At 38.7% G+C, this 27,754-nt stretch overlaps 1 protein-coding gene and 1 long non-coding RNA gene across 2 annotated transcripts in view; one reads left to right on the forward strand and one right to left on the reverse strand.

Annotated features, from left to right (window-relative positions):
• The window catches only part of ADGRL2 (adhesion G protein-coupled receptor L2), a 384,704-nt gene that overhangs the window by 336,428 nt on the left and 20,522 nt on the right, over positions 1–27,754 (reverse strand). The window lies entirely within an intron of this gene.
• LOC125330480 overlaps positions 9,428–27,754 on the forward strand; it is a 63,860-nt gene continuing 45,533 nt past the window's right edge. Inside the window, exon 1 of the long non-coding RNA XR_007205559.1 lies at positions 9,428–9,537. This is a non-coding gene — a long non-coding RNA (uncharacterized LOC125330480). The remainder of the gene's footprint in view (positions 9,538–27,754) is intronic.

Below are 27,754 nucleotides of genomic sequence, written 5' to 3' on the forward strand. Positions count from 1 at the left end.
AACACCACCAAAACCCCAAAGACCCAAAAAACCATGCTCACAATTTGCCTCCATGAGTTACAACAGCTTTCATGATTAATGGTGGTTTGAGAACTGAAAAATCACTCCTTTCAGGGTTTCTGTAATTCAAAAAAACAAGCAAGTGTGTATTTTTAAGAGGCAACACAAAATTAGAGGTGATATGACAGAACATGCAGTAAGATCTGTAAAAAGTAGGCTATGAGGAACTTCTTAATAACCTGAAAACTGGAACATGAGTTAAAAAAATGAACTTATTGATTTCTACATCATATTTACAAGAGCTGGTGTTGTGAAATATGAATTATAGCTTTCTATGCCAGGGGAAGCCCTGAGCCCCAATGGAATCCACCCTAATGAGAACAAGTGGGTGAATGCTGCTCGCTTCACTCAGTCATTACCCAGTAAGGATGATAGGTTTACACTCTGTGTCTGCCTAATGAGAGTAACTCTCACTTCTACCTGTCTCAGTCTTTCTTGGCCACAGCACGCAGGTAGGTGGCAGCGCAGATATTAAACCTTGCTGGCTTCATCCTTCCCTCCTCCTACCATGAAGGAGGCTCTGCACCACATACCAACCTCAGGGTGGAACAAATCCACGACAACCCAATTACAGGTGATAAAGTTACTCTAGATCTGCACTTTCATTAAGCTTTCATTAAGACAGGAATCTCTCTTAGGACAAGCCAGCATCAAATGGGACTGATTTGGCATGGGCTTAATAGGCAGATTCACCAGTTGGCAATTTGTGTTTTCTTCTCTCATGGGGGTTGCAGTGCCTGGTTAGGACGGTGGCTTCCCAGTGCCTCTGGGGAATGCCTGCAAGCCTCACCCGGCTGCTTCTCAAAGGAGCAGCCTCTTTGCCCGCCCTTCCCTGTGATGAACTCCTCTGCAAACATGGAGTCAGGGCAAAACAATGGCAAGTGACAGTGACTGAACTGTATAAACATGTTGACAACTGATTAAGCAAAAATAAAACAAGACTCAAATAGCTCTTCTGCATAATTCCCGATTTGCATAACCAAAAGGGTGGCAAGACTCCAGCCACCGTTCATTTCCTGCAGCAGCCAGAATAATGCAGTTTGGAGTGCTCCTTTGCCAACAGGAATTTCAGAACTCCACAGGGCATAAGAGAGCCTTGCAGCCGGCCACTGAGACAGCAAAACCTCCTGTCATGGTCACAGAGGGGCAGCAGGGTTTTGTTGAAGCTGCTCCTCAGGAGACTCACAGGAGCACAAGCAGGCTAAAGGCCACAACAACAGGCAGCAGAGACACCACATATTAGAGACCTGAACAGGAGACAAACGGCAGTGCCCAGCCACGGTCAGCACTTCATCTAGGAAATTACCTCAGCTAAAAGAAGAACACATCCCAAGGTGTAATAAAGCAAAAACGCATGTCTCTTGCTAGACAAAAATCAGTGAACCACTAACCCCAAGCTGAGAGGTTATTGAGATTATCTAATACTGTTCTGTGGTCTCTAAAGCATTTCTACATTTTGGGCAGTAATTGTCAGCTTTGTTCCAACAAAACCAAAGCTGGAGAGGATTTCATCACTTTGCCTTGACTATGAACTGGTTTGAGCTGTGCTTCTTTGGTTTGTTTTTTTTTGTTTTACATTATAATTTCTAAATGATCCAATATAGAAATTAATGCTCCTTTAACAATAAAAACAATGCCAACAAGGTCAATATTGTGGCATTACTGCAATTGGAATAGACTCTTGCTGTCAAGACAGGAGTGCTGCAGGTTGCTTACAAAGCCACCAGGTTGTATTTATGCAGAGGTTAGACTGATGCTTATTGGAAGGCAGAATTTTAACTCTTTTAACATATAGGTCCAAATAAGCTCAGCGAAAATACAACCATTTTTCAGGGTGTGCAGATGCACGTACCATTTGGCCAAAGCCACCTTCCTCCTCTAAATCTCCCTGAAGCTGTTTAGGAAACTCAATTTAATGGAGTATTATTGAAAACTGTTAAAGTGGTGATCTCTTTCCTATACAGTAGTTGGAAAACATGCTGGCTAATACCGTAGCCACAAAATACGTTTAGAACAGGCCACTTCTGATGCTCCTCACATAGGCACTACAGCAGAAGAGTTTGCAAGGTCGCAACAATATAGCAGTCTTGATTAATTAAGTTCTTCTGGACAATTACTGAAGGACTTTTTAATTGTTTGTTTGTTTGTAGAGAGGATCTTGCTTTCATCCATAATTACAAGACCTCCTTTATGTGAGAAAAAGAGAATTTGGTTGAGCTTTCTTCCTCAGCCAGAGGCAATGTGCTGTAGTAATGCTCTCCTTTTAGCTTTCTGAAAACCGAGATGTCACAGCTTGCCTCCTCCCCACGTCTACTCAGCGGGACCAGATATTGAAACAAAGTTAAAAATAGTATTGGACCGTCTACTCCCAATCTGCACAGGCTGCTTTGTTTCCAGGTTGCTGCTTTTTTTAGGAATTCTGCTAAAATTTAGGATCAGGTCAGTTGTATTCAAAGTGCTTTGGTTGACCCTTCTTCTCAACAGTGGCTTATGCTGCCCTTTCCCTGTACACACCCTCCCCTAACTCCTGCACCCTAGTCTCCAGGGCTCAGCTGCTGCCACAAAGAGCTGTCTATCCCCACTCCTTGTGCAGTGAGTTCCATAAAACCAACCCTGGATTTGCTTAGCTGAACGTTTCCCCCTCCTCCTCTCCCCCAAAGCTCTTAGTACAGTTTACCAGCCTTCCCCAGCTGGTTGCCTGTACTGTCAGTATTATCCCCTGAAAGCACCCATGATCTAGTGCACTTCAGATTTCCCTTGGCTACTAATTTCTGAGGAAGGATACTCTGCAGGGGTATCACTTTTTCATTATCCCACCTCAGCTGTCCTGAGGAGCCTGGACTTCCTTGGAAGCAGGAAACACAGACTGCCTGAAGGTTTTGTGCATCTGCATAAACACCACAACTTCCTCAAGGTCAGCACAGATGCCACCATATGCAAGGAGGGGTTCTAACAACTCAGGAAACAGCATTTGGCTGCCTGTGAGTCCACTGTGTTTTCTCCTAAACCACGCCATTCTTTGGTTGGTCTCCTATCCCTTGCTGCTGCTTCCACAATTGGTCAGAATAAAGTGTCCCCTGGGATCACAGACTCCAACCCTGCTCCCTGCCAAATCCAAGCCAACAACCCTCAAAAAGAAAGGTAGCGAGAAACAAGATATAGAGGGAGTGAAGCAATGGTTAATGCAGTTCCTTGCAACTTCCTGTATCCCCTTCTTGACAGGTTCCAGGTCCTCAGAGGATGCTTTTGCCCTACTTCTATGGTTCATTGTCAGTTCTTAGAAACTGAGTGTTAGAGCCCCTGCAGTAATTCTAATAAAGCTATGAGATTATGGCAGTGATGACTCATCACTGAGGTAATGAAGACGTTTCCATGAGAGCCATGAAATATATCCAAGATTTCCAGTTTATGGCTAGCATGAAAGACCAGTATTTCTGATTGAAAGACAAGCTGATAATTCAAAATAATTGAGGAAAATTACTTAAACTCATGTATCAAGAGACAACTTCACCAAGTGTTTTTATCAGTGGTCTGTCAGTTCCTGAAGAACAGCCACTAACAGTGAGATAAGAGCCTGAGATAAGGCAAACCCCACTTACTGTAAATGTGTGCATTTGCACACCAATGTGTGCAAAGACCTGCATGTGTACCCACATACAACCCCCAATGCAATAAGGTCCTGAATTCAGCACACCTATCTAGTGATGAGGGTTTTCTTCCTCCAGATTTCTGAGGTAAATGCACATTATCAGTGTCTATGCTGACACTTTGGAGTTTTTTACATTTACCTGGCATGAAATCTTTGGAGTCCAGCTTTCTTATCTCTATTATACAAATGTGGTAAAGAAACTGACAGCAGATCTCTAACAGCCAAATAAGTATGACCAGTTGAAATGATTAGATTTCTATGTTCTTTAAAAAGCAGAGTTATTACAGGAACTTCATTTAGCCAATGAAAATACCTGTTACTCTTAAGCCATGAAAATACCTGTTACTATTGAGCAAAGTGAAGAATTTATTTGGACTGTAAATAACATACTGACTTTTTTTACCTTTTTTTTTTTTTTACTACTTTTACTCTTATTCTATATTTCTGAAAAAAAATTTTCAGAGATGAGAAAGTGAAATAATTGGAAATTCTTGATTTGCTAGGATATACCCCTTCTGTCTTAGACACCAACTGAATTTGGTGGATGTTTATACATCCACAAACACTTATTTCACTTTTGGATTTTACTTTGACTGAAGAAGATATACAACCCGTAATACAGTTTGTTGTGGCTTGACATATCACATAGATGAATACTTTGATCTGCATTAGCTAACCCTGGAACAAATTATTGAAAGTTAATGCTGACTTTGATACTCTGCCTTTATATCTTCACCACTGACTTGAAGTTATTCATAGAAAGCCCTTGGATAATATGATAGATTGTACATGAATTCAGCCCAGAATCATTTTGAAGGCAGTAATGACAAAAGAAGGCTGTCCTAATCCTGGACTTTTTTTTATTAAAGAAAACTGTTATCCAGTTTTTTCTTGCTGTCAAAACAGCAGTGGAATAAATCACGCAAAGATGAAGTTTGGCTGTACATGTAGCAGTATACATTTATTGACCACAGAGAAAAATCTGAATCTAAACACTCCTGTCTTATTAAACTCACAATAAATCACCTTGTTGATAACTTAGGCAATTGTATATGATTATTAATAAAATGGCTAAATATTTAGTCTAACCAGAAACTGAAGACACAGATTCCAATGTAACTACAGGCAAAAGGCGTTGGGCAATCTTTGAATTGCATCTTTTAGGAGAGGCAGCCCAAGGAGAAAGAAGGGAAGGAGATTTGAGACATCTTACAACAAGCTGTTTGTATTTTCCTAGTGCAGAACTAAGGCAGCCCTCTTAAATTTACAGCAGCTCTTGAGGATCTTAAAAGGAAGTTTACCACACCTCTGTGGCCCAGGACATCATTGCAAACACCCATCATACCATTAGTCCCAGGCTAAGAAAAGGAAAAATGCATCTTTTGTCCCACTCCAAACCTTTACTCTGAGAATACCATTCAGGGCTTTGTGAGCAGAAGAGAATTTTTATAAAAACAGGAAGAAATAAAATAGCCAGATCATCTAAAAGACTATCTTCTTGTAAAGAAGAGTCCACACAGAGGTACAGTTTGAACTGTTTAAGTTCAGGCATCAGAATATTAATTATATGAAAAATTAAATTTAGCCAAATGACATCATAAAAAACTCCAAAAATGTGAATTCTTTCATCTACAGAGAAAAACAATAAATTTGAGAAATTGTTTCTTTTGTTGAGAACATACCACCCCAATCCATCCAGAACAAGTACCTTCACAGCAAACAGTGCAAGGGATAGAAAATGCAGGTCCTTTTTCTCTCAGATTTCTCAAAGAAGAAAATAATGAGGCACAGGAAGACAGATTTATGGTGTTTCATGAGACAGCGTTCTCTTTCTGCATCTCTTAAATTTGCTTTACTTCTACGAACAATAAAATGTCACTGAAGAGTTGACAAAAGGTTGCTCACCAGATACACAGAATTAATCAAAGAACAGGGTAGAGGACTGGATTTCAAGGAACATAGTTTTACTCTGGCCTTTTTTGTCAGTTATTACACCTCTCTGTGCCTCAGTTTCCTTGTCTATAAATAGGATTAAGTCTTAGACTGCCATTTCATGTCCAGGGAATGTAAAGTGCTATCATGTTCACGTTCTAAATGGAAGAAAGTTTTGACCTTTAAATACAAGTCTTCAGAAAAAAGAAACAAAGACAATTGTCTGTTTATTTGAAAACAGACACTTTATACCTTTAAAATCCCAATAAAAATACAGAATCAAAGCCTGGTTTTGATACATGTGTGGCATTACAATCCCTTGTTGCTGATAGTACTTCTTAATGTTAAGAGCCTGGTGGCTAACTTATGTTTCCTCTGGGTGCGTTCCCATATTCCTCTCCACTTTGGGAGGCAGGCTCTTGTTGCTGCTCAGATATGTATCCCACATCTTGTAATCATTAATGTACTCAGGGGAAAAGGAGGGGGCAAGAGGACGTTGTTTCAAAGTATGTTTCTGCCCAATTCATTTTGGCTTAATTTGAAGACCAAAGCAGAGCTCTATTGAAGCACGTCCTTCCTCAGTGATTTATCATGCTTCCCCTTCCCCACTACTGAGCTCAGACACTAAGCAGTAATAATACAGCTTTGGGTAGATTAGAGAGTAATTTCTCTGCTCATTCTTACTCTAATTTTTGTTTAGATTTTGAAACTTTCTTATTGTTACAATGTCAGTGGATTGGCAACATAAAGGTAACAGCAGAATTATTAAACTTTACCTGCCAGCTAAGTGTACAGAAAGAATATTCCACTAATAGCTTTAAAGAGCAGGCAAGAATCTAACTCAAATCTTCCCAGTATGGGGAAGGAGTAATAAAAGAAAAAAACCCAAGAATTTCCATCCCTAGGATGATGGGATAGAATCAGTGCCAGCCAGTCCAGACCTGATAAGGGTAATGGACAAAGCAGCTATTTTCCCACACCCCCCCACTCCCTGAAACCACTTTTTTTTCAGTGACAAGTCTGGTTTTCAGGGGCTCTGGGACAGACAAATAGAAGAAAGGCCTTGGCTAATTCTCCTTCCTCTGGCAATCTTCTGCCCTAAGCAACCATCTAGTTTGATTTTATGGCTCTGGCCCTAGGAGTAACTACACTGGGAAGGGATGAGAATGTGGCAGGTTAAGATTTTCACAGCTGGTGCCCAAATACATGACAGGAAAACTTCAGAGAAGTGGGGGGCTACCAGAACTAGGGCACTAAACCAGACAGACCTTTTGGTGTCTCATTCTGCAGTTACGAGGGCAGCTCCTGGGCTGATGGTGTCAATCTGTTCCCCCCAGCCTTGCTCTGTTTGCTCTGGGCAACACACATCTCTGTAAACAGCTGTAGTCCTCTCATTAGGCAGAAATATTGTTTAGCAGTGAGACTTAAAATATCAAAGGAATTATCCTTTTAAGAAGACCAGCTCGTCCCTCTCTCTAAAACCAATGCACTGCAAAGGCCTATTGTAAAAATTCTTGTTGAACGGGGCCTCTGTGCTCATTTGTCCATAAATAGGCTTCTTTTTCTTCCCTGGTATGATGTGTTTATGCCAGTAACATGAAATATCATCAATAAATAAACCAGAGGGAAAAAATTAAAAGTCCTTTAAATTAAACCAGAAAGATTTTACTGATTGCTTATACACTGTGCACGGTGCCCAGAAAACAGGCAACTACCTGCAGAACATGTCTACTCTGAATATGTAGTTATTAGAACTCATTTTATTTGTGCATTTTACTACCTGAGTGACTGATAATTGATTCTTCTATCTTATGCTAGCAGGTTTTTAGAAACTGTAACTGCATTCTTCCCATAAAATGTCTTGAATATTTCCTCATATGGAGAATTTAATATTTTAGATAAAAATCACAGCAATTATTAAGACAACAGGCTAACATTTCTCCAAATATGATCTTAACTCATGATAATTTGAGGAATCTCCCTCACTATTTTTGTGTTCACAGTTTGTGCCAGATCCTCACTGTGTAGCGAAACTTGCTAGTGTTGGACTGTGTTCATTCCAAACACAGAATGAAACAAAGCAATAGATTTGTGGAATTGCACTACTACCCATTGAAGCTACTCCCAACTCTCTGGCACTGTCTGGTACTACTAACACAGCAGACAGCTGCCCAACCCCCTTTTCCTTTTTCTTCCTGCTGTTAAGCTACACCTATCTGTAGATCATCGAGTCTTTCTGGACTTGTAAAAAGATTTGTGCCAGACTATGTTTCTTGGCTTCAACGGTTAGCTTCCTTTCCAGAATATACATGCTGCTTTACACATACTTCTATTACTGACATCATGAGAATACATGTCTACTATGTTTAAATTTGGGTGTTAACCTGATTTTGCTTCTTCCATATGTGGGTGATGTGAGACTAAGAAAGCAAATTAAGCAGCTGTTACCTGCTTGAACCATTTCCCCCCACCCTTTCACAGGGGAAGTGATAATCATCTGAAACAGCAGGCAGCCTCCAGTCCAGGACAGTTTTCCAGAAATCTGAGTTTCCATGTATTTGAATCATATCACTAATGCAATCATATTGACTTTGCATTTTATTAAGTGATTAAAATATTACTAGACACAAAAATAGCTCCCACCCAACTTTGCTTGATTCTCAGTTGGACATATTAAGAAGCAAGTTTTCAGAAGTAACTATTAACAGTTGTAGGTTCTTGCTGAGTTCTGTCTCATCAGGACTAAATAACAGGTATTTCCAAATGTCAAACACACAAGACATAGGGTGGTCCCTATTAATCAGGGCACATTTAAAACTATTACTGTTGCTCCCTCTGAACTTCTTGGGCTATGAGAGTTTCTAAAAAATGGTCGGAAATAAGCAGTACCTTGTATAAATCCACACTCTACTGAGCGAAACCAGATGAGGACTCAGACATTCAAACAGAAGATCCTGGTGTTCTCAATGAGCCATATGGGAAGGTTTATTTAGTTTATTTCTATTCAACACTCTCTCCATACAGACTATTTCTAAGGATCTCACTACATTTGCCTAGACTGGGAAGCTGGAATTGGATTTAGCTCCCAGAATGGGCCTTTTATTTATCACATTCTGCAACCACAAGAGTCCAACCCATTTATTTCCCAGACCACATGATTTATGGGATCAAGCCTAGATCAGCCAGTGGAAGACCAAACTCCCACTTTTTGCAAGAGAAGACTATCATTCTGTACAATCAGAATTTATTAAAAGGAGGAGATATTTTTCTTACTGTCCTTTGGAAAGTTACTCCATGAACATTAAGAACACAGGCAACTTGGCTGTTTACAGGCAAACAAAGCTATTTCTATGGCCATGATTAGACAATATGAAATGCTCAACAGCAAAAGTGGTTTAAATTTTCTGTCATCCTTTTATCAATCTTCCCATTTCCCAGCTCTTTATTGTAAAAATATGGTGTCAAAAAATCTAGATCAGTTCCCAGCTTCCATTCTCTCATGCTGATACTGGTACAGCTGAGAAAAAGCCTGCAAGGGCATAAACAGAGAGCAAAGAATAGCTAAAAACTGTTTACACTGCTATGGACTCCAAAGATTTCATATCAAAGTGCAGCCTAAATTTAACTTCTTATCCTGGCTCTAATCTGAACCAGCCACCCTTCTTGTGTCTGCAAAATTACTCAGGAAATGTCTGAGATTAAATTTACTCCCACATAATTCTCTGACTCTCCAGCTCGCTCTGGGACAAGAGACATGTAAGAGCAGCCCTTTTGACAATATTTTAACATTTCTTTCTCCGGTAAATTGTTGCAGTGGGAGGTAGCAGAAGCATATGAAAACAAGAAAGACTGTTTAAAAGGAAACCAAATTCTTCCGATATATCTGAAATTAGCAGGTGAGTACTGGTTTAAGTCTTGGATTAATTCTGCTCTGCCCTGCATTAACACCCAGGATTTTCCTTTTACATGTACCACCTCGCCTGGTGAATACCTGATTCCTCAAACTAAGCAAAAAAAAATCAGTAATTCATTAACTTGTTTTCATGAATTTTGTGGGGAGGAAAAGAATTTCATAGCAAAGTATAATATGAAATATTAATTCAAAATATTAGTATTATGATGAAATTAGGTTGCTGTTTGAAGATTGATGCTATGGTTCCACTATCCATAATATAGGCTTTTTATGGTAGGTTACCTAAGGACTGTGGAATAACACAGATGAATAGGGTATTAGAAGCGAGCAGGATCTCAAATATAAAATGGATTATGGTAGGACTGAATGTTTGTGGTTCCCAGGCTATTGGCTGTAGTACAATCCAGGAATAAACTCAGCCAGTGCTAGCTGTGTTACGGCACAGCTTTTTTTTTTACCAAGAAAAGACCAGTGGAAACTCAGTTTGAATTCAAACAAATTTAAATTTTTACCCATTTCAGATCTTGTCACAAAGATAGAAAACATGTCAGAGAGCAACATGTAATCTTGGAAGTGTACAGTTCAGGCAATATTGACCATGAGATGAGGTAGCTCTTCACACAATTTAATGGAAAGCATGGGAGTCACAGTTCAAAGAACCATGTTTGAAAGAATAACATTAGATAATTCTTCCTAGCTATAATTATTTTACTGAATCTCAGTTAAATCAGCTTTTTCACCAGGTATGCAACATCCCTCTTTCTCTGTGTCAATCCCTCCCTGCTCCCCTCAATTTAAAAAAAAAAAGCCAACACAGAAGTATTTCTCTAAAGTCCCAAATCCTGCAGCTTTAGAAGACCTTTGTTTCATCCTTCTTTGTACTACAAACTCAAAGGCAGAACTAATAAAAAGAAATCAAACAAGATGATGCTATCTGTTTCCCACTGGACTTAGAAGTACTTCAAGTCAACCACAGACCCACATCACATTACTGGGCAAGGCATCTCAAATAACAGACTCCTCTAGGGAGGACAGAATAAGTCTTCTGTTGCAAATTTACCTCCTGCTTATTTAATGCAGACTGCTAAACCCAAATATGCCCCTTTTTGGAATGTGGGATTAGTTCTGAAATGCCACTCTAATACAGATAATTCTTTCTTGCCTCCTTGAGGGTTTATCTGCCAGGCTAGATGCTTGGTTAGCATTCAGCTGATCTTCTGGCACTTGTGAGTGGAAGTTGGTGAAAATAGATGAGACTGGGTTGCAGAGGAGTCCTAGGGGAAAAAAGTATTACTGAATGGCATGTGAAAACTCAATTAAATATATGCCCAATCATTTTCAGCATATGAAAAGAAAACCCGAAGCCAAATGCATGAACTCCAGTTCTCTAGAACTATCAAACTTTTGTGTCAGCTATGTCTGCTTTCCATATATGAATCCTCAAGTCCCCCACCCTAAGAGAAACCAGACAGTACCAATCCAGAGATAATGACTGAAGTCAGCATGCAGATAATGTGCTGATAAACTGATCAAGGCTGTATGGCTTAGATTTTATCATCATCAAGCAAGCAACTAGGTAGAAACATAAAGATCTACAATGTAATAGCAATAATATTGATGTCTTCCAAATAAGGACTGTTTATCCAGATATTGAGAGATACTCCTCTTATTTGGGGGTTGAAATACTCATAATGTGTTGGTGTACCTTTGGGTTGACTTTCTGGTAAGACTTGCAATTTTTTTCCATTAAAACAACATCATTTTGCTATAATAATTTGACTACATAAGGCTGTCCTGACACTCATATGCTAACTATTTAGAAATGAAACAGTATTAAAATATTGCATGCATTTATCCAGTATCCATGCACAGGTCCTTTGAGCCAGCAGTTATTTACAAAAGCAAAAGAACATCACATTAATTAGTTCTGGAAGCTATCCATTTTCATACTAATAACTGTACCAAATATAATATTATGTTCTATTAGGAAATATTTGATAGACATGTACTTTCTGAAGAGTTAGAAAGAGGCTATTAAGTGATTTTATTTGTAAAAACCCTGATAGCTAGAAAGAAAGTAAAATATTCTGATACTTATGTGTCATGAATGGCTTTTAAAAAGCCTGGAAAAATAATCCTTGACTGAATTTTTGAAAAATACATCTTTTGGTTTGTACTTTCAGTTCAATTGTACAAATATTATTTTCCAATAATTAAAGGCACTATGGAAAGTTATTTCCAAAACTTGTAGCTGCTTATATTACATGCACAGATCCAAGTTTCTAATTCACATCTGAAAGTAAATCTTGCCTTAACGGCTCTTGTATAAATAAAAATCAACTACTCTGATTGTAGCTTTTACACATCTGAACCAATCAAGAGAATAACTACACGACCTTAACTTTGTCTATAGGACAGAGCACATCTAAACCCCTTCTACAAGAATATCAAGAGCTAACCAAAGCCCTGTCTCTCTCTAAGCCCAGATTTTTTAACAGGTTGCATATGTGAAAATCCAAAGTCAGACCATGTACCATCTACTGCTCCTCTGAAAATTAGCAAAGCCTTTGAGAAAGTTGACCTTAATCTTTTACAGTCGCTCTTTATGAAGTCAATAAATGGTAACGCTTGCACTTCTACTGCAAACACTGAAGCACCTATAAATCATGATAAGAAGCATCATTTTACTATAATCATATAACAACTGACAAGAAAATCTCATTAATATTTTGATGTTGTCATTGCCATTTCTGATCCTTGGTGAAACAGGTGGCCAAGTTCTGTTCTAAATAAGCAAATTTCTTCTCAAGCTTTAGGTGCTGGATGCACAGCCCCACCCTTGCAACCAGCAGAGAGCTCTTGCTGCAGGTGGTGCTCCCCATGCCTCGCACCCATCCCAGCCTGCTGCTGCCCCCCAAAAGGAGCCAGGGTGGCAGCACTGGGGGTGCTCCTCTCAAAGGCACTGCCAAAGTTCAAGGGCAGCAGGACGTGGCTTGGAGACATGTGGAAAGCCTGAGAGCTGAGAACTGGCACATGGTTTCTGTCACTGGAATGGATGATGAAAAAACAATAAAAATACATAAAGTGAAGCACTTCACTGAAACCCAGGACTGTTTCCGCCCTCAAGAATGGTTTTAAGGAAAATTCCTGTTTTGGTTTAGTTAAAATCTGGTTTTAGCTATTTAAATGGAACAGTCTTTGAAGGTCTTAATCTCATTTATAATAATTTAAGACTATTTAGACATTGAAAAACCTTTGCATATCATAAGAAGCCATGCTGATTCATTCTCTAAATGTCATAGACAGTACCAGATAAACACTTTGTTTATAAAATAAGCTGTAGAAGATGTTTTCATGTAGTAGTGTCTTTAGTAAGTGGAGTCATATGAGAAATTGCGTGATAATTTCCAATTCCAGTCCTTGTTAGCACGTCCATTTCAGCTGTAAGTGTGGGTTGTGTTTGGGTTTCCCCCCTACCCTTGCACTTCTATTTTCTTGTTTATCTCCTTATTGCCAGAATTAGGTCTGTAGCATGAGTAATAGAACATGGCAATTGTTGATTTAATATTAAAGGAGTGACTTCACTTTTAAAAACATAAAAAGAAAACAGTTTTATGATAGACCAAGGAAGAAAAATCATAGTTAATAAAACCACAATATGATTTTAATGCCTTCAAAGGCATCTGTAAAATAGCTAGTGTCATTTAAAAAAGACTTTTGAAAGACTTGTGCCACAACATTGCTGAAGCCATCAATTTAAAACATATTTACATGTAAAGCATAGATCAACTTTCTCAAAGAAACTGTTTTTCTTTTTTAAAGGAAAATAAAATCCTGCATTATCTAACAAGACACGAACAAAGAGGTCACTATTACAAGTTACAGAAACATTCCCTTTTCGTAGGAAATTGACAGCAGTGACTTCAGTCTACTTAGTGTGCAAGAGCATGTTAATGAACAGTGATACTCTGAAGGTCTGTGTCACAGATAATATGGATGAAAATACTACTCAGACAAGATTGAGGTATTTTTCCTTAAAGATGATTTTTTTCTTTTTTAAACAGCATGGGAGAGACGAATCTAATGGCTTAAGCTTTAACAAACAGCACTTCCTCCTGTCCCATAACTTCTACTAATGTGCCAAAGAACAACTTCTATCACATCATTTGCCCAAAAAAATCCCCCAAAACTTCAATTAAAGTCATATATTCTAGAGACCAGCTAAATATACAGAAATATTATTAACTTATAGTCTTTGTTGTTTCTGGCAGGAATTGTACAAGTGGTGTCTGAACCACTTCATTTCACACAGAATAAAGGAAGTTAGGTATTCCTTTTTTTAGCAGGTCAAAGTACAGATAATATTGAGAATAACTTCTTGGTACCATTTGGTGTGCAGAAGATGTTGCATAACCAATGACACCCCCACTTTGAGGAAATCATCCAGGAAGTCTGAACAACCTTCTATTCATCAGTATTGTAACAGCAATGGTCACAGTAATAATGGGATTGGAAAAATTTAGAATACGTAACTCCAGTATGAAGCCTGGTCCAATCCTTCCTACAAGATATATATTCTGCCCTTGAATTATACACATTTTAGCGATGCTTTATTTAACGTATTTTTCTTCCATGCACTTTCTCTGACAGTTCCCTTCTCCCTCCACTCTCCACCCTTTATTGGAAATAAAGATCAATTTAGCCTGCCTATGCCCTTCTCTTGGAGAAAAACAAACATTCCCACATGCATCCCTTCTTTCCTGACCTTCTTCTTCCCTGCTTCATACCGAAACAGAAAAAAAAAAAAAAACCAAAAAACCAACCCAGGCACACGGCTTTTCACAACCGTGAAAAGTGAACTGGCACTTTAGAATATGCTCATCCACGAAGGAAAACTGCTTTCAGGGTTAGAACAATAGTTTCAGTACAGTGATGGATATATTCTACCAGACAGAAGACACATTTGAATGCTTTGCAGAAAAAAATTGTTCAGTCCCAAATGGATACAAGATTCAAGTAACAGAACAATTTGCTACTCTCAAGAAAATCCTGCGTTTGACATGGGAGGTGGCACATTTTGCTTTCCCTTCATCTGTGACCTTTATATAAGGTATATAAGCACTATAAAAAGATTCAGTTGAATGCATTAGTGCTTTCTTTCAAAGATTGCCATAATCTCTTTTATTTACTTTTTAAAATAAAAAAAAATCCAGTGGCAACCATTCTATCAGGTAGTAAATTACTGTCTGAAAGTAGATAGCGAAATAAATACTATTGTTGCTTTGGAACATCTGGCATCTTATCTGAGATGCCTTCTGCTTTTGTAAATCCTCAGTTCAGCATCTCATTCTGCAAAGAATGAATGTTAGCTGCAAACTTTTAAATAATTATTCCACATTGTGGCTTCTTACATTCCCAGAAATAGTTAGTGCAATTATTCTTGGTCTCAAAATACACAGCTATGGTAAATTTACTCTTGGTTTCTCCTTTTGATCCTTCTGTATCTACAACACTTATATTTTAAAACGACTCTGTATTACTTCTCCTGGAGGGGAAAAAAAAAAAAGGTGTGAGAGGCTCATAAGCTACTTCATATTGTAGGTGAGAACCAAATCTACCACTACAGCTCTTCCCATACAGCAGTGTTGACAGTACCAGCTGTTATTGCAATAACTACTGCTGCAATAAAGCCATTTCTTCAAATTAGAAGATGCTTACACTGCAGAACGATCATTTTCTCTTGTATATGAGCAACAGGAAACCTCCACAGTAACTACAGATCCAGCCTGGCAAAGGTTTTGCTGAGTGTTGAAATGACTCCCTCAAAGCTCTAGGTTTACAGTCCACTGTCCAAATCCAGCAGACCACTGATGGTGAAAGAAGTTTTTAAAAAAATTAAAGAAAAATTTATTATTAAATATGATTAAATACTGGTCTTATTACATTTTAATTCCTATTCAAAATAATACTGTGACACTTATGAGAGAATCATATTGCAAGTCTTATAAAAAGTCTTGTACCTCTGTCATCTTGGAGCATATCACACAGAAACTAAAAACATCTTAAAGAGTAAAAAAGCTGCAAAATGTGAATAGCTTAAGGTATAGGATTTCTACATAGCTGCAAACATTGAAATCCACAAGACTTTTGAACATACGTGTTTCCGTAATTTCAGGGCTCCAGTGTTCACATTTAATGCTCCAAGTACATTCAGATGACTCTTGAAGCCATTTTTTTTTCGCTGTCCCTGTGCGTGTAATTCCAAGAGCAGAAGGAGCTGGCTGCACGGTATTGCCAAGTCTCATCAGTACTCAGAGTTGAGACAGTTTGGGCAACCAGAGGCTCCCCAGCAAATTGCTGGCAAGAGAGCTCAAAAACAGGTAGGAACCTGTGTTCTACCAACTTTATTTTTTTCCTGCTGAAAACCAAGAGTGAGACTTGTTACAGACTCTCTCAGAGGTTTTCTCCAATACTTAAGTCCTTCATAACATCCCAAACTAAGTGTTGTTGACTGGAAAAGACTGTGAGATTGAGGAGCTGAGACAGTTTCAACACAAGGGTATTTGTGTAGGAGCAAATAACAGCACAGACTACTCCTGTTTTTATATGGTTAGAGCCCAAACTAACTGCAGTACTTCTGCAGGCTGGGCCAAATCTGGGCCCAAATTTGTCATGGTAATTATTAGCTGATCATTGTTACCTTCTGCTGTAATCATCATGCTTGCAATATACTGGGAATTTCTGGCTACATTTATAAACATAAATGTGTGTTTTTACAAGATGTATTGCTGGGTTTAAAGCCTGAGTGGCTTTTTATTGACATTTTGGTGTTATTTACTCCTCTTTCCTTGATGGTGCAAGGCAGAGTTCTTATCACTTGGTATTTTATGAAAATTATATGCAGTGCATTTTTTCTTTACACAAAACTATTAACCCAACAATACTAGTGGCAGGAAAATCTTTGTGCCAAACACAATTGACTATAGCGTTCTTGACTCATTGCCAAAATCCAAAAAAAAGTGCATTTCAAGCTTAAATACCAAAAAAAGATGGCTTTGAGGCTGAAAAAGATGCTGACAATCAAGTCCTGACACCACATCAGCTCAAGCATCACTGAATGTTAACTAGAAATTTATGAGTACACGTGTATCTATTCAGAACTTACAATATCTGAAGAGAATTAAAAAAAATTAAACTATTAAAAATACAGTTTGAAACAACAGCAAAATATTTTGCCACAAACTTGGAAAGAAAAATGCAACACTTTGTTACTACACAAGAATAAACACAGCTATACAGACAGGGAGAGACCACAGACCAGATCACCACCAATGGATCACCACCTCTCTCTCACAGGGAGGAGAAGTAGCTATCTTTAACCACAGCCCAGGACTGCAACTAGCATCTCCTTAGCCTTCCAGTATGAGCAGAGACACAAAGCTTTCAGTAGATCAAGCCATCTACCTCTAATCCCACCAAATATATATACATATATATATGTGTGTGTGTATGTATATATATATGTAAATATAAAATAATCAGCAAATTAGGTACTTTTTCTTCTGAAGAGATAATTAAGTTGGTATCCATTGATATTACATAATAACAGGGAAAATTTATTACCATTTACTGCACCCTAGCAGAGATTCTTTGTGGCCTTTAAATGCATGTTCATCTAACAAGTGTTAATTTATGGGAAGTCAGGAAATGTAACCTGGTCTTCCATTTCACTGTGAGTTTTACAGCTAAGGTTTCCTAAGGGAATTTTGTGTCAAAATCATGTTCTGGCCAAGTACCACACCTGTGGATAAGCCAGGAGCTGGTGAGATGGAGAGAGAAAAAGAAGTCATCACAAAAATGTTTTATCATTGGTCCTTATACATAAGGCATTACTCGCTTTTACTCCCCCACAGCTCAAAAACTGCACAACCTCAGCAGAGGAATTAACTACTTTGGCATTCCAGCTGTCAGTGTCTCCAGAGGAAGGCACCTTTTTTTTTTCAGCAGTCCCAAAGCAATGCAGATTTGAACACCCCTTCTCGAGTCACTCCTGAAGTACCTGTACATTGTTTTGTGAAATGGAGGCCTTTCCTGAATAAAAACACCCTAGAGGTGTTGAACATAAGCTATCCTACAGGCTTTATAAATATTAATTTACTCAGCCATATAAACTCCCTGAAAGAATTTTTAATCGCCCTGAAACAGCACAAATCAGGCAGAATCCAGGTGCTCTGTGAACTTCTGGCTCAGTATTCTTGCCAGAGTCACATATCATGGCTACATGTGAGTCATAAAGAGAACTGCAGCTCCCTTTTTGGACAAAACAGGAAGAAACAAGGAAACAAACAAACAAGGAAACAAACAAGCACCTGCTGAAACAGACTTCATGCTCACTATCAGTCTACCCAAGAATACATCCCATCTTGGCTTATTTCCCTGGGAACACTGCTTGTTGTCAGATTTTGGTTTGGGGTTTTTTTTGTTGTTGTTGGTTTTTTTTTTTTTTTTTTTTTTTTTTTGGCGGGGTTGGTTGTTAGTTTGTTTGGGGTTTTTTTGTTTGCTTGTTTTGTTTATTTTAAAATTTTTTTATGATAGTGCAGTTCAGACTTGCTGACGTCAATCTCTATGTGCCTCGTGTTTGAAATTGTTTAGATGCTCTGAAAAGAATACAGCCCACCAGCCAGAGACACTAAATACACAGACCTAGCAGATAACTGTGTCACACACTGGGCCATAACACACCCCAAACATTTGGATTGTATCTGCATAGTTTAGTCTCCCTTCTTTCTTCAGTGCAAAATTCACCCTGGGTTATTTGCTCCATCTTAATGCTGCTTCTCTAGGGAAACACAAGCTGCAGTCACTCATCTCCAGGCTATACAGGACCACTGGAAAGGCAGTCAAATTGTGGGGTTATTTACACCACTGTAGGGCTACATATTGCAGTGTATTTCAACATCTGAAAATTCTGCCACTGTTTTTCATATCAGCTGCATTCATAGGCAACCTCTCCATGTAAACTTTAAGAAGCTGGTGATGTTCTGTTGCTTCTTTTTTCAATAGACCACTAAATAGTTGAATTAGTTCCCCAAGAGTTTTCGTTACTTCCAAAGCTACTCAAAATCCAAAACAATCATACAAATGCTCTGGTAAAGACTATACTCTTATAATTTGTTTAGAGTGTTAATACATGCTATAAAGAGAATACTGGGTTCAGGTGAAATCAGTGATACAAGAATTCCACTTATTCCTGAGAGGTCTGCACAATGAGATGACACATTGCAGTACCACACGAAGAGGTACTGCATCACAGAAATGTGCTAAATGCTGCTGTTGGGCTCTCTTCCCCTCCTTAGTCACAAAACTCTTGAGCACCTCAAGGCCAATTGTAACTGATAGGGAAGATGTGTGCTAATGTCTTTACAAACAATTCCATGAGTGAAAGTTCGGTGTTAAGGCCTTTGAAATGGGTCTTAATGTCTCTACTAACTTTGGGCAGCAGGTTTGTTACAGAGCTCAGTCTGACTCCTGAAACAGACAAATAGGTCCGCCCAAGCCTGAGTTTCTGAACTTTGGAGTAAAATAGTAGGGTCAAGCGGGGAATATGTGCTGGTGGTTTGGGAAGGCTGTACCTTCCTGGTACCTCAGCCAGTAGGAAAAGGAAGAGGGCAACATGCGGCCAGGAGTTTGTGATAAAAGGAGGCTGCGCCCTCCAAAACCTCGAGAGAGAAAAGCCCGCGGACGTGTGCCCGGGTGGACTCTCTCCCTTTACTCTTATAAACTTGCAGGACTCCTCTGTCTCCTTTTTGGACACTGGCTTTTCATAGCGTGATTTTCTGTACATAACGAATCATCATTTTGATCTTGAGCAAACATGGATCTGAAATTCCAGGTAGTTCCCCTTCTGCCACTTCAGAAATAAAAACAAGGTCTACAATACAAAACAATCTTTTGGGAAAAAAATATTTCAAATTGTGCCGCTGAAAGAAAAAAAAAATGCTAGTTTTTAGCTTTGTGTGATTTGCTACACATGAGAGCTAAAAGGTATGAAAAGTGAAAATTATTAGTAATAAAATATATGGCCTGCTCTACTACAGCAGGGAAACAAACATCATAAGAACATTGGTGGCTTATGTTCAGCAATCTTTTTTCATTTGGAGCTGAAAATTATCTATCCCTCTTCTCTCTTTTAAGTTACCAGTAGTACATTTCCATCTTCAACAATGAGGGCCAAACTTTACAATTACTTTTTATGCCTGCCTGCTTTTTTTTTTCCTCAGCTTTCCAAAAATTATTATTTTTTTTTTTTCCCTTGCAAGGGAAGAGTGAACCCCAACGCTAAACAGCACCTTCAGCTGTGTGACTCGGCCGGCCAGGTGGGAATGCCAGCCTCGGGCAGACCCTCTGGAAAGAGGGAAAACTGAGAGACGAGGAAAGTGAGGAACACAACTGATTTTAGCGAAGTGAATGACAGAGGAAGGGAAACCAAAACTAATGGAAGCAGGTCCCTAAATTTAAATTTCAATCAGGAAAAGAATCTGTGGGGAAAAAAGTGCTGTCCTTTACGCAAATTAGTTCTGTCACAGGACAAGAATTAAGCAGACAAAGCCTGTTGCAGAGCCACCTTCAGCACCTCCTCTAATACCTTTCAAGAGACGGTTTTACACATGAAAAACACCGAGTTTGCTCTTAAACCACGCGTATTCCCAAGCAGTGACACCCGCCCGCCTCCCCTCCCAAGGCAGGCTGCTTCCCCCCCTCGAGCGCACAGCAGCCATTTTGCAGCCTCGAGTCACTCCAGATCACTCTCCTTCAAACGCTTTTCCCAGCCTGGGGCTCGGACATTACACCCAAAGTAAGAGGAAAAAGGAACACGGCACAAACTCACTCATCGCCATGGAAACAGCCAAGCACCAGGCCCAAGCACAGGGGAGACCTGCAACCCAAACGCAGCTGGAGCAGGGCTCCTCCTCGGCACTCCTGAGTGCTGCCCACTCCCAACTCCTCCTATGCCATTGAGGCTGACGAAGGAAGAGACATTTTCCAGCGGGGTCTCTTGTAAAATGTTTTCTGTGGCTGCCCCTGGCAGATGCTGTTTATAAAATGCCTCATCCCTAAAGTCATAATCTTACCTTAAAGCCTCTTGCTCTCTCTGACAAATTTATGCTAAACTGGATTGTGGTTAATACAGCTCAGGTTCTGTGAGTTGTTTTGCTTTCTTGTCTCTAGGGTTGGTTTATCCTTCATATTTCCCTTTTCTAATGCAGCCACATAGAGGAAGACATTATCATTTCTTTTGCAGTAATCTCCCCAAACTCTTTCCTTCGTCTCTTTCCTTTGTCAGTATGCTGCACGTTTTTGTCATTTAATAGGTTAGATTCTTCTTTTTTTTCTGTTTTGGTTTGCTGCTCCTAGACTTCATATTTTACATCATGTACGCTAAACTTTGTTTCTGTTTACTGGCCCAGACATTTAGGAGATGCCTCTATCTCTGAAGCAGGATATGTAGGTCCTCATTACATAAGGCTGCTGGCTAGTAAAATGTCAAACATTAAAATTAAGTTGTTTTTACTGCTTTGGCAAGCCCACCTAGATGCATTTTTCTGCATTTAAGTAGCTTACCAACAGCATAACCTACGTTTTAGTAACTGAGTGATACAGAAACATCTGCTACCTGAAGAGGTGAGGGGAGGCACGTGCAGAGCCAGCTCTACCAGCCTATGCTTAAAGCTTTGCTTGATGAAAGTTAACTGCCACTTACCACTCGATTACATCTGATTCATGGAAGTCAGTCAGCAGAAGTCTGTGTGTGCTAGAAAAATGTAGACCTACATTTTGGTTAACATGCAAACAAACAATAACACCAAAGCTGGGCATGCTAACAGACACAAGACATCGAGATTGACAGCTTGAATAAGTTTCAGACTCACACTGATACTTTGCTTTCACTCAAAACTCTGCTTACAAACTGCTCTTTAAAGTGTAATCTCAATCAAATTTTTCACTGCTAGATTTAAGACAGTCTCTCTGACTGTGGTCTCTACCAGCACTGCTGAGGGTTTGCCAGTTACTGCCAGTGATGGTGATAAACTTTAAAGGTGCTGCTGCTTGCTCAGTGATCCATCAAGGAATTATGAAAGTACTTAATCTGATACACAGTAAATCCATAGCAAAAAAACCCTCCTAACATCAGTGAGCCTCCCTACGATGAATAAAGATAAGCATGTGTAGGGGTCAGGTAAAATCCATGTTACCTTAGTATGTTCCAAAGACAGACAATGAGCTGTGTGATAATTCGTGAGGGCTACAGCAAGAGTTTACATCCAAATATTTTGAATCCTGAAAGAATATTCATCCTGGTTTAAATGTGTGTAGTACAAAGAGAGACACAAAACATAGTACTTCTGGACTTAGACAGCCTTTAAGGAGTGCAGTGGGCGTTAGCTCCTGCACTGTTTCTGAGGTGAGAACAAAAAGACTCTTCTGTTGCTTTAACTCTTGGCTTTCACAGTGAGTTGGTAACCAAAGGGCTGGGGAGCCAGCTGGCTCTTTTTTCTCTGCAGGTAATTTTGTGGAGCAGAGGGGAGAGTGCTGGCTTTCCCCAGCCACTGTGGTCCTGCAGGGGAGGCTGGATGCTCATGGAGCAAAAGGAGCTCTTCTCACATTTTTCTTCTTCCAGTTCCTCCTCCTATTGTTGTACTCTTTTCTTGCTCTATTACATATCTTTGAAATACTTCAGCAGTTTATGGTATCACAGGACTTTCTTATTATTAGTGTTGTAAATAGTTGAAATGCTCATCATGTGTTCAGGCCTGAAAGAATGTAAATCAAAATATCCCTTTTCTTACCTCCTTATTTTCTTTCAAGAATTGTGAAGCTATGGGCTTCTGTTAGAGTAAAAATAATATTTATTACAACACAAAATGAGAAGATTCCAAACAATTATAGTAGGACCATCCCATGCTTTTATCTTTAAACCCTTCTCTTTCTTGCCTACTGAATGTGAATGGCCGTCTCAGCTGATGACAAAAAGTATCACTAGGACAATGTCCAAGTTTAGGTCACTCTGCAAATTCAGAGTTTCTCATCCACCCCGTATTCCTTCAAAAAATCAAACTGCCTGAATGAGCTGAGCTGCTAAAAGAAGAGATAAGGAGTTGGTCTGTAGATCATTATGTTGCCATTCTGAAGGTCAGTTATGGATTTTGACAGACAAAATACGCATGGAAAAAGCATAATTGAGAATTGAAGTCTGATGGAGTGTTTTCATTTCGTTCTTTGTGATTCCAAGAGCTTTCCATACTTGTTCCCTTTTGTCTTTGAAGTGTCAACCCAGTTCAAAATGGGCTCTGGGACTTCAAGGGACTGACAACCTGATGTGACAAGTTCCACATACAATTAAAAAGATATATTGACATGTGCAATCTCTTCTGTGTGTGAAAATAGGGATTTAACAGTAAATAATAAAATGTGTTTAGTGTTTTAGGAGATTCTCTTTCCATCAGCTGCTTGGGAGATTGAAAAGGACTGTGAAAAGCAAGGAAAGAAGGCAAGACAAACAAATGTTTCACAGTGCTCAAAGTCACAAGCAGCTATGCTGATGCCATGTTGAAAGTATTTCAGCCAGAAAACCTTCCCCCACCTTATTCTCCCAGCTGCATTTTGTCTTGTGAAGGAGAAGTTTACTCTACAAGTTATCAGAAAAGCAAACAAACAAGGAAGTTTACACAAAAATCAAGGGGAATGGAATGATAGGACAATGACAGAAAACAACAAAAGCAAGGAAATACACAGATAAATGTTAAATGCACCCTCTGGACCCTTCCATTTGTTTTACAACAGCTAATTTAAAAGACTCCTCCTTCCTTACTTTCAGGATGCCTCCTGCTGTGTCAAGGTTTGAAGGCATTCAATACTATTTACTTTTAGTACTTGGTGTGGATTTCACCAGCACTAATGGATGCACATTAGGGGTGGGAGAAGACTCTTCGCAAAACCTCTGTGGACAGGACAGAAGCTGACCTGGTGGAAAAATCTATGATCCTGTTTTTAAGACTCAATTTTACCACAAAATTCCTGCACAGACCTGGATGATATACTTCATCTTTTTTTGCTTAAGCTCCCTATCTCCATAGCAGCAAGATAATACTTTTGCTTGGTCTTTGTGGGTGAGATTTTCAGTATCACTGAGAATTAGCTTGAAACAGAGAGTAAAATCTCCCTGGATTTTAGCAGGAGGATATTATTTGTATGCTTTCATTTGTATGCTCAGGTTTTCCCCAACTGTCTGTCTGGATCATAAGTGCTTTGGGTCAGAGATATTCAGTGTATGTATTTCAGTTGTGTTAACCCTAATTCACACAGCAGAGCTCTGATTTTGGATGGGCACACCAAGCACCAGTGAATAACAGTAATTGAGTGGGGAGTGTGGGCCACTAGCTTTCAGCCAGGAACCTGGGGTACTTGGTTGGGTTGAATCTGAATGAAAGGCAGATAAATGTAGCCTTGGATTCTTTCCTTTTATTTGTTGGATCCAACATGCAAGCATGGACTAGACAAATTCCTCTACTCTTTTCTGAATAGTAGTGAGAAAAATGGGAACAGCTTTGTGCATGAAGAAAATTAATGGGCTTGGGATGTTATTTTCAAATTGTTGTAAAAAGTTTTTCATAACAACACTTCTTTTACAATTTTTTTTGATTGCTCAGGAATATTACTTTTCTTCTTTAGTGAAAGGTCACACAACTATATACTGTCTCTTAAAATCAGTGAATGCATAATGGCTTCTTCTGCTCTAACAGGAATCATTAAACAAATTCATAAATCAATGAAGCACACCGATGCATTACTTTAATTATCATTTTTGTTCAGACGGTTGGTTTATGTAATGCAATTGTTTACTATGTCTGAGTATTACTTCAGAGGAGCTTGACTGGATCTTCATTTCAAAATCTATTCTAATTTCTTAAGCATTTTTATGAAACTAGCAAACACTAAGCTATGGATTAGACTGAAGAAATTCAGTTAAAGGAAAAAATTACCCCTCCTCCACTCCTTTTTTGGCATTTTTTATGAGATAATTTTAAACATTCTTGTCATTCTGTGTGTTTTCTTAGAGATGAGTGCTATCCTTGGATTTTTCAGTTAAACCTCCGTAACAGTTTTTAGGCATTACAAAGCATTACATGTCATTTGACAGGCAGTTTATGGGTTGCGCTTCAGTTTATGAGTTGGCCTCAACAGTACCACACTTAGGGTATTAGACGTGACCAAACAGAAAATAGTAGACATTAATAGCATGAGGAGCACTGACATTTTTCTTTGAAATACAAGGAATAATGGGTTAAGATGAAATATTATAAAATTCATTTTCTTGAAATAATATTTTTCCTAGCAGAGTGGTACAGAATAGCTAAGTGTTTAACAATCATGATTTATGCTTCTGGCAAAATCAAGGGCTTGTCTCAGAAATAATGAAATTAAAACACCTTCAACAACCATTATTTGGATTATTATTTATTTCTCATGTTTTCAGCTTTTGGGGTTTGTGTTTTCACAGAGAAATGAAACTCCCATAATATGATAACCTTGGGCACTGGGGTTTTCAGAATAAAATAGAACTAAGAATATCATGAAGTCCCTGTGATGGGATTTACAAGTGCCCAATGGCCTGGATGAAGTTAAATCAGGCAGCAAATTAGGGCCCTGCTCAGGGTATTGAACAGCAGGAAGTGAGGATATTCCTCAGCCAAACAGACTTTGAGATATCTGAGTCAAAGACCAGGATTTCAGGGGAGCATAAAGGGGAAATCTGGGCTAGAGGAGGGAGGCTGAGAAAGGCTGTACATTTACAGTGTAGAACAAAAGACTGCATTAGATGAACAGATCACCTGGCTGAGAATGAGCTTTGCATTTATCCCTGAAGACAGTATCAGGACAATGCTTTTGTATCCCTGTAGTCTCTCAAATTGGCTACAGTAGGACATTTGTGATTTTCAGACCTTCAAAACTGAATGGATTGAAAAGAATCTGTGGCTTTTCTCACCATGTATCTCATAACCTACATATTCCTTCAATGACCAGGCATGAGAATGCATACTTCTGTCCTATGTCTTTTTTTGAGTAAAGAGTAAAAATGTCTTTAGTTTATTTTTAGATGTTTAAATGAGAAATGCTATCTAAGTTTCTCATTAATATTAACATGAGCCACATATTTATACCAGATACAGGTCCCCTGAAATCTGTATCTCCCTATATGCTGTACAATCCATCTTGGGATTTGAAGCTAATAAATAGGTAATAGGACAATCATATGAGCTTTGCTTATTTACAACTGTTATTAAAGTAATTCAAAAACAGTAGTGAGGACAAGAAGAATATATTAAACCATATTGCTTTATAAGTGAAAGAAAGCTGCTTCATAAGATGACTGGAAAAATAAAATGTCATGTTTAATCACATCAGGTCTAGGTCTACCAAAATCATTGGAGTTTCATTATAAATTACTATGGCTATGGCTTACTGTGTTCAGATTCAGTGAATCTTGCAGCTTTAGGAATAGTATTGTATTTAAAGGGTTGTATTTAAAAATCATTGCTGATAATTTAGAAATTAGATATAACACAGAAACTTATTAGCAAAATTTTAAGAAAAAGTAAATCATTACACTGTTTTAACTGGTGTGTCCAGATATCCTTGTTGTGATCTGGAAGTTAAAATATTTAGGGATTCCATTTCTTTTGTATAGTGTGACATTTCAAAGAAATCTTTAATTTTGTCAACACCCTCCCCCCAAAAAAAACCCCAAAAAGACCTCAAGAAACAAACAAACCCAAAACCTCCAATAACAATTCAGCAGTGTTAGTAATGCATTTTCCCCAAGGTCTTATAAACGTCCACTGTTCCACGTATGTAGTGTTTTCCCCTTCTAGTGGCATGTTGCTTCATAGATTGAATTATACTATTGCACGGGCTGGAAGTCTCAGGGTGTCTCCAGAGGCTAGAATTTGTCTTGAAGAACAACCATCAACACAAACTGGTTCCTAAGCTGTACCTCAGCAGTACTTACGATTTAATAGTTGAACTTCTCTACTTTTTTGTCTTTGCCCTTTCTAGAGTATGACTTTTGTGCTGATCAGAAACTAGCCGAGTTGCCCAAACACATGGTAATAGGAGGGGCAGAAACCTGACGTTCTGCCATACTCAGAAGCTTCTGCTCCAGGATGTGAATGGCTGGTGGTGTACAATTTCTTTGTCTATGTGAAACTTTTGAAGTACCGTAAGGGTGTTCTTACTATTTTTAATAATTTGTGGGAATCCGTAATCAAAATCACAATCAGTTGCTGATGTGCTCCATGTAATCTTAATTCAGAAACATGCTATCATTAGTTGTGTTTTGCTGGCATTAGGAAAGGAATCTTTTCAGCAGATACCACATCATATATATCAAAATACTTGTGACCAAAATAAAATAATGTACCATTTGAGCTTCAAAAAGGTAAAGGGAGTTGTCTGCAGATTTACTTATGCCTGATTTTGCTGTATATTACTCTAAATTATTCTTCCATACAACTTTCTCTGAGACGTATCTATGTGCCTGGGCCTCCAGAAAAATAACCAGGATCAACCCAGCTCTCTTTTGTTTCTGGATTTAAGGTTGTATGTCATGTCTCTCAGCAACAACCTTTTTTCCCTTCCTTGTAAGGAAAACTTGAGTGAGGGGTTTTGTTCATAAGACAGAGGAATTTTTAACTTCTTAGGAAAGACACAGCAAAAGCCATGTTACAAAAGGTAATGTTATGAAACAAATGAGGACAGAAGTTACACAAATCAAAGAGAACATGGTCAATACTGCATTTTCAAGTGACTTTTTGGTTATAAATCATTTACTGTCATCATATGTCAACCTAATCCATTCATAGACCCCACTTAGAAAGATACAAAATGCCTAGAACTTGAAAGGAGTTGAAAATTCATTGCAACTAGCATGAACACATTTGTTCGTATAATTTGACTGCCTGCAAATTGAACAATTCACTGTTTATCCTAGATCTCTATATCAGTTTTATCAGCAGAGATGGGTTTGGCTGTAGAAAAATGTGACCTTGGACCATAAATTAACTATCTGGTTTTATGAGCAGCAGTTGCAGTGATCTTTTGGAGGATAAGGGGTATCTGTTGTTGTTCTTGTGTTCTTAGGG

Source organism: Corvus hawaiiensis, chromosome 9 (genome assembly GCF_020740725.1).
Source record: "Corvus hawaiiensis isolate bCorHaw1 chromosome 9, bCorHaw1.pri.cur, whole genome shotgun sequence".
Classification (NCBI taxonomy): Eukaryota; Metazoa; Chordata; class Aves; order Passeriformes; family Corvidae; genus Corvus; species Corvus hawaiiensis.